This window comes from Saccostrea cucullata, unplaced genomic scaffold (assembly GCF_032062105.1).
Source record: "Saccostrea cucullata isolate Sc308-1 unplaced genomic scaffold, CSIRO_AGI_Scuc_v1 ctg15178, whole genome shotgun sequence".
In the NCBI taxonomy this organism is placed as follows: Eukaryota; Metazoa; Mollusca; class Bivalvia; order Ostreida; family Ostreidae; genus Saccostrea; species Saccostrea cuccullata.
This window is the reverse complement of record NW_026918960.1, coordinates 1-8,575: the sequence shown is the minus strand read 5'-3', so window position 1 is coordinate 8,575 and position 8,575 is coordinate 1. Positions and strand designations below refer to the sequence as shown.

General features: G+C 38.1%; 1 long non-coding RNA gene across 1 annotated transcript; it reads left to right on the top strand.

The window, feature by feature from the left end:
* The first annotated feature begins 3,908 nt into the window (after positions 1-3,908).
* LOC134276488 (uncharacterized) lies at positions 3,909-5,252 on the top strand. The gene is made up of 3 exons (XR_009994059.1): positions 3,909-4,329; positions 4,988-5,136; positions 5,216-5,252. It is a non-coding gene; the product is annotated as an uncharacterized LOC134276488 (long non-coding RNA).
* The last annotated feature ends 3,323 nt before the right edge of the window (positions 5,253-8,575 follow it).

Genomic DNA, 8,575 nt, shown 5'->3' with positions numbered 1-8,575 from the left:
ATCAAATCATGACCCCCGGGGGAAGGGCGGCGCCACAATGGGGAATCAAAGTTTATATAGAAATATTTAGGAAAAAATTTTGAAAATCTTCTTCTCAAGAACCACTGAGCCAGAGAAGCTGAAACTTATGTGAAAGCATCCTGGGGTAGAGTAGATTCTAAATTGTTCAAATCATGACCCCTGGGGGATTGGGCGGGACCACAATGGGGAATCAAACGTTTACATAGAAATATATAGAAAAAATCTTTTAAAATCTTCTTCTCAAGAACCACTAGGTCAAAAAAGCTGGGAAAGATTTGGAAGCATCCATGGGGTAGTTCAGATTCAAAAGTGTTCAAATCTGGGAACCACTAGGAAAGAAAACCTGAAACTTATGTGGAAGCATCCTTGAGTAGTGTTGATTCTAAATTGTTAAAATCATGACCCCAGGGGTAGGGCGGGGCCACAATGGGGAATCAAAGTTTTACATAAAAATATATAGGAAAAATCTTTTAAAATCTTCTCAAGAACCACTTAGCCAGAGAAGATGAAACTTATTGGAAGCATCCTGGGGTAGTTTAGATTCAAAATTGTTCAAATCATGACCCCCAGGGATTGGGCGGGGCCACAATGTCGGTTCAATGTTTTACATTGAAATATGTAGAAAAAAATCTGAAAATCAAAGCTGAAACTTATATGGAAGCATAGATTTCAAATGATTAGTGGGGTAGGGTGGGGTCACAATATGTATTACAAGGGGGAAATCTGGTAAAGAACAGAATGGCCAAAGCTTCTCAGGTGAGCGATGTGGCCCATGGGCCTCTTGTTAGTGTAAATTCTTGCTTCTGTTTCTGGAATTTGTAAGATTGGCTGAATTGACCAATCAGAAATTAGAATATATCTTTAATTGTGCTTAGATGTAAAAAAAACTCCCTTGTCATTCTTTAGAACAATCAGATAATGACTCGGGATTTTCCGTCAGCAAAAAAACCCCAGAATTTGAAATATTATAAATATGAAGTTATCTTTAAAGTGTAAGCTACACAATATATAAACTGTTATTTTATCCAACATGATACAACGAAATTGTTATCGTACGGTCTATCTGTAGTAGTTTTCACAGTTTTCCCAGAATGCACCACCATGGCGGCCGTGCATGCGTATTCAGGTATCACACCGGTAATTGACCAATCAAAATGAACTTAGTCAAATGTAGGTCCATACATATAAAATAATTTTTTCTTTCTTTTGATGGTTTTTTTAATTTTCTCTTTTGCTATTTTTACAACTTTGGTACCTGTGCCTAGTAAATTTAATGTACTTTGTAAATAAAAAGAGTTTTTTGACAGGAACTATTTTTTTCAGGACATAGGAGGCTACTTCCTGGGGTGCATCGGACCTGTTTATAAACATGCTGAAAACACGTGGATTTGAGGGTAACCCTGTTTGCAGATGGAAAAAGTCAGAAAATGCCGTGTGGGTACCCTGTTTTTTGGACTCGGCCAATGAGAGAGGTAATGTTTAACAATTTCTGCTAAGTTTTTTTTCATGAATAATTTTTCCTGATTTTTAAAGAATTTTTTTCCTATATAGAAACATATAGTGAAAATAATTACCGGTGTGATACCTTGAAGGAATTTGTAAATATCACTATTTCCTGTTTTCTGGAACTTTCTCCCTCTCTATCCTCTCAATATGGCTGCTGTGACTGAGAACACATGGTTTGAGGAACAAAAACGATTTTTATTACAGAATTCTCAAATATTACATAATACACAATGCCGCATCTTCAATCACAACAATACTGCATGTAAATACATACAAACAACAGTTTTAATGCCCGGGGCTGCGAGGAAAACAAGAGTATATATATGTACATAGACTTTCATACATTGTCAATACACAAAATTTCAACATTTTACAAAGAAATATGCACATTTCACACCTTTGTCATAATACACATTGCATAAAAATAGAGCACCTGTCATATGAGCCACAGCGAATAAATAACAATAGACAAAGATGTAAACTTTTGTACCCAAAACATTGCTTAGGACATGGTCCATACCCTGATTGTATATTTTAAGAAGTATACAGGTAAATCACAAAATACAACACACTTTTTTTTAACTTAACTTCTTTGATAACTATGATCTACATGTTTCTTAGATTTCTTTGGTAATTTTGGATCTGTGAGAGATTTACAATAATTTTTTTCTTTCCTATCATCATACAATTGAAACCTTTGTTTTTTGTAAAATTTTCTTCTACATTTGTACAAAATTGATCTTTCTCTCTGCCTAAAATAATTCTGTCTATTTTGTTGCTGTTTCAGAAGATGTGCTACTTTACTTCCCTTGACAACAGGTGCCCCTACAGCCTTACACAGTTCTACAGTGGAATTGCCACATCCCTTATTTAAAGTATGAATAACTCTGTGAATTCTTGGTTCAAAATTTCTACTGTAAGTTATACACTTAGAATTTGATCTGAGATATGCCCTATTTACAGATTCACATTTTTGAGTTGTAGTGTGAAATTTAATTCTAGATAAACTTTTTCGCCCTAATGTCAAATTGATACAGTCTCTTAGTATTTGTTCATCACTGTCAGACATTTTGATTTTAAAGTCCTTTGGCAACACCGATGAAGTCCAATGATTTCTTTTTAGACCACGACAAGCGAAAGAATGTCTCTGGCACGGTTTAGCACACTCACCTCGATAGCACGATATGATGGCATCAACAGCATAGGACAGAGCATTGGTAAGTTTTTGCATATCCCCACCAAAATACTTGTGAGCTTTTTCATATTCTGATCGACATCTGGTTTTTAGGTCCTGGGCGAATCGTTTCTTAGCTGATTCTCTGTCTGCTTTGGTACGGCCTGGAAACATCCGCTCACCGAAGGGGGCTTTGCTGGTTTCCTTCCTCTGGGACTCGAAGAAGTGCCTCAGGTCCTTCAGGTTTTCGATGTTTTTTCCCTGCTTTATGGATGCTCCCTGGGATGCCGCACTGTCTCCGTCTGTTGTTAGGTGTGATATGGTAAGAGGGTCTTCATCCTTGTTCAGTTCTTCTATACATTCAGCTGCCCACTGTTTTTCATTACCAATGTTTGTCTGTTGTGTAAGATTGGCGGTACATCCTGTGTGCCCGGGACAGGTAACTTGTTGGCCTTTTCCTCTCAAATATTCACCCTTCTTGCATAACTTATTTCCACAAAACACTGAAATAATTTTTTTCTCACTTGTAACATTTTCACACATAGTATAAGTCACTTGAGTACCTGCTTGGAATGGTGTTTTCCCAAGTGCACTAAATGTAGAGTTGTTGTATCTGGCATCCCCCTCTGCGCGAATTGATGAATTACCAGGAAGTCCACATTCAGAGTTTTTTTCTTTCAAAGATTTCCTTATATCAGTCATACTATCTCGGTTCACAGAACTGATTTTTTCCCCCACTTTATTTGCAGTGTCCTGCATTGAGCTTGCTGACGCTGGGTGGATATTGGCTGTCAGAAGCATTCCTCGCATCCCCTCGGTAGTAAGACTGGTACCCATACGCCCAAGGGACATGGCTACATTCAGCCGAGCAGCCCTCCTTCCTGGTCGGGTAGATGTTACTTCCTCGTATAACTTCTGATGGTGACTTTGGTAGCCACAGGTGGAGCACCGCAGCGAGGATATCCAGACAAGACCCCGCTTCTGCTCTCGAGAGTAGTCCCAGTCCAAAGAACCCTTACAGGTTGGTTGTTTTTCTTTGTGGTCTCTAAAAGCGAAATTCCACAGCTCAGATGTCTTCTTATTGTGTAAAAGTCTGTAAGTTTCACATTCTGGACTTCCTGGTACTTCATGAGTGTAACTGTCAATAGCTTGAACCTCACTTCCTCTTGGCCTCAAAATCATCATTCCACTGTCCTTTCCTTGTGAATCACAAATTTGCATGGTCTGGTCATTGTTAGTGAATGTCACCATCTGTGCAAACTTGTCATTGTTTAGTCTCACTGGTAAAGGCTTTTCTGCTCTTTTAATCCCATTTTTTTGACACTTGGATCCTTTGTTATGTGGTGTACTTCCTTTTTTGAACTGAAATTTGGACAGATATTTTAGTCTTTCTTTCCCCATATTATCTTATATTGAACAGCTACTCAGTAAATTGCAGTATGATTTTGTGAATATTTTTCACTTCAATATACTCACTTTAGGCCTTAGTTTTATTTATTTGTTTTAACCAGTTTTTGATCTTTTTAAGAGATCCCCCTTTTCTTTGAAGACAGCAGAAATGAACACAACCCCAGTCTGATAAAGAGACCATTATCTTAATCACCAGACACAAAGGAGCACAATGCCTGGTCAATCTCTGCAGAGTAATTAATGAGCTAAATTTTGATACCCAATTGACCAGATACAGATTCCATTATAATTCTAAAAATTGAATTTTTTCATAAAAGTTAAGATTTTTCTACCCTAAATTTCTCATTAATTAACAATTCAAAATTTTTATCCAATTAATCAAAATGAAACAAATGATAAAAAAAGAACAATTAGCTATTCCCCTATCTAATGATACCAATCTTGTATATATATCATGTTTTAGAGCAAAGTTATGATGATTTGAAACTCATCACTTGTAACTCATATTTCACCATGAAATTGGTCAGCAATCATGATAATCCCAAGGGGTATTAAATCCTCCATTTCTCCGGCTCTCTCAGCCCTATAACTGTCTGCTTCGGACATTTTGTTGATTACTAATTAGGGCACCTGCTGTGCTAATTAGAGAGCAATTGAAGATAATAAAGTTGTCTTCAAGGTATCACACCGGTAATTGACCAATCAAAATGAACTTAGTCAAATGTAGGTCCATACATATAAAATAATTTTTTCTTTCTTTTGATGGTTTTTTTAATTTTCTCTTTTGCTATTTTTACAACTTTGGTACCTGTGCCTAGTAAATTTAATGTACTTTGTAAATAAAAAGAGTTTTTTGACAGGAACTATTTTTTTCAGGACATAGGAGGCTACTTCCTGGGGTGCATCGGACCTGTTTATAAACATGCTGAAAACACGTGGATTTGAGGGTAACCCTGTTTGCAGATGGAAAAAGTCAGAAAATGCCGTGTGGGTACCCTGTTTTTTGGACTCGGCCAATGAGAGAGGTAATGTTTAACAATTTCTGCTAATTATTTTTTCATGAATAATTTTTCCTGATTTTTAAAGAATTTTTTTCCTATATAGAAACATATAGTGAAAATAATTACCGGTGTGATACCTTCAAGGAATTTGGACTAACGTAGTTGCTCGAGAGCGCTAGCAATTACCTATGTAGCCAAGTGCATGATTGTAGATCTCGTTCTTACATACTATCCGGTTTTTTGTATCTCAACCATAACCTTTTATTGTTTTACCATTGAACTTGATGACATAACACCAATCGAGAACTGTAACCGATAGATGCGATATGCCATGTGCTTTACTTTCTATGATATATAATCTACTTTGAGCCACAGGGCGACTCTACAGGTGTGTATTTTATGTTTAATTGTGTGTTTTCATATTATTTTATCTAAGAATAATCGTTAAAATCATCTGTAATCCTCTTGAATGATGTTATGTATGCACTGATCACAATTGTGTATTCCCGCCATTTCGGTAGCTTCTCTATTCAGTCGCTTGATGTTTATCAGTAGGAATACTTTTATTTAGTTGTACTGATACAATTATCCAGTTGTTTTATTGATTATATAATACGGTGGAATGAATTTTGATCACATTATTGAATTTATCTTGTCAGTTATAAACGTGGTTAGGTATTCCGGAAACTGCGTTTCCGTTCATACTTGAGTCTCCGGTTTAGGTTCTGTAATTATGTAGCGAATAGTGTTTCCTGTTACCATTGATTTCGCAAAGGCGAAATCCATAGTTATAATGATTAATTGCTTGATGTTTGACAAGATGGTAATATTTTCTTTATTAAATACTCAAATACAGTAGTTATTATGCATTCTAGTCATACATGTTTGTATGTTGAGCTGCTAAGTTAGGAAGGTTGTGAAATGGTGATTATAAGTATCCTTGTCGGCTTGTTATATAAACACATAATATGTTTATGAAAGGGGAACTATAGAAACCAATTGGGTTGTGTCCTATTTAAAATGTATTATAATGTTCACTATTTGTGTGTAGGTAACTTTGTGTATCTATAACAACACTATCCAGTTAATGATATAATGATCATTTTGAGTGTTGATATGTACTTACAGTATAGTTGCTGTTACCTTTTTACCATAGTTACTAAGGTGGGCACATGACCTAGACCTGTCCTAGCAATATTTTGTATTACTGATTACATTGTTATTATGTATCTTGGTGCATATAATGTGACATCAATGTAAGATATTTTTGAAAGTTACTTTGTTTAATAGTTCAATACATATAATTAGAATTTTCTTGTAATTTTACAGGCTGCCTTCTGTTTCACAATAAAAGTTGTGAATCCAATAACGACTTCGGCTTCACCTACGTAGCTTTTTTTACCTACCTCAGGTAGCTTTATTTAGCTATTTCAAGGTAAGTTTTCAAAAGTTTTCTATATATTGAAAAGAGACAAAAAGTCGCAATTAAACGATTATTGATATTTTTAATTGGGAGGCTTTAAATAAACAATTCAAAGCAGAGATAGTTCATACATTGCTGCGTTTGGACAATTTAGAGCAAAACATGTAATTCCATTGTTTGGTTATCTGACCATACTCCACAAGTAAGTTACTGATCCAGACCTTCACCACTAAAGGACTGAGACAGAGTGTCCCTCACAGCACACTACACTCCACAAGTAAGTTACTGATCCAGACCTACACCACTAAAGGACTGAGACAGAGTGTCCCTCACAGCACACTACACTCCACAAGTAAGTTACTGATCCAGGCCTACACCACTAAAGGACTGAGACAGAGTGTCCCTCACAGCACACTACACTCCACAAGTAAGTTACTGATCCAGACCTACACCACTAAAGGACTAAGACAGAGTGACCCTCACAGCACACTACACTCCACAAGTAAGTTACTGATCCAGACCTACACCACTAAAGGACTGAGACAGAGTGACCCTCACAGCACACTACACTCCACAAGTAAGTTACTGATCCAGGCCTACACCACTAAAGGACTGAGACAGAGTGACCCTCACAGCACACTACACTCCACAAGTAAGTTACTGATCCAGACCTACACCACTAAAGGACTGAGACAGAGTGACCCTCACAGCACACTACACTCCACAAGTAAGTTACTGATCCAGGCCTACACCACTAAAGGACTAAGACAGAGTGACCCTCACAGCACACTACACTCCACAAGTAAGTTACTGATCCAGGCCTACACCACTAAAGGACTGAGACAGAGTGTCCCTCACAGCACACTACACTCCACAAGTAAGTTACTGATCCAGACCTACACCACTAAAGGACTGAGACAGAGTGATCCTCACAGCACACTACACTCCACAAGTAAGTTACTGATCCAGACCTACACCACTAAAGGACTGAGACAGAGTGATCCTCACAGCACACTACACTCCACAAGTAAGTTACTGATCCAGACCTAACCACTAAAGCACTGAGACAGAGTGTCCGTCACAGCACACTACACTCCACAAGTAAGTTACTGATCCAGGCCTACACCACTAAAGGACTGAGACAGAGTGTCTCTCACAGCACACTACACTCCACAAGTAAGTTACTGATCCAGACCTACACCACTAAAGGACTAAGACAGAGTGTCCCTCACAGCACAATACACTCCACAAGTAAGTTACTGATCCAGGCCTACACCACTAAAGGACTACCCTCACAGCACAATACACTCCACAAGTAAGTTACTGATCCAGGCCTACACCACTAAAGGACTGAGACAGAGTGTCCCTCACAGCACACTACACTCCACAAGTAAGTTACTGATCCAGACCTACACCACTAAAGGACTAAGACAGAGTGTCCCTCACAGCACACTACACTCCACAAGTAAGTTACTGATCCAGACCTACACCACTAAAGGACTAAGACAGAGTGTCCCTCACAGCACAATACACTCCACAAGTAAGTTACTGATTCAGACCTACACCACTAAAGGACTGAGACAGAGTGATCCTCACAGCACACTACACTCCACAAGTAAGTTACTGATCCAGACCTTCACCACTAAAGGACTAAGACAGAGTGATCCTCACAGCACAATACACTCCACAAATAAGTTACTGATTCAGACCTACACCACTAAAGGACTGAGACAGAGTGATCCTCACAGCACACTACACTCCACAAGTAAGTTACTGATCCAGGCCTACACCACTAAAGGACTGAGACAGAGTGATCCTCACAGCATACTACACTCCACAAGTAAGTTACTGATCCAGGCCTACACCACTAAAGGACTAAGACAGAGTGTCCCTCACAGCACACTACACTCCACAAGTAAGTAACTGATTCAGACCTACACCACTAAAGGACTGAGACAGAGTGTCCCTCACAGTACACTACACTCCACAAGTAAGTTACTGATCCAGACCTACACCACTAAAAGACTGAGACAAAGTTTC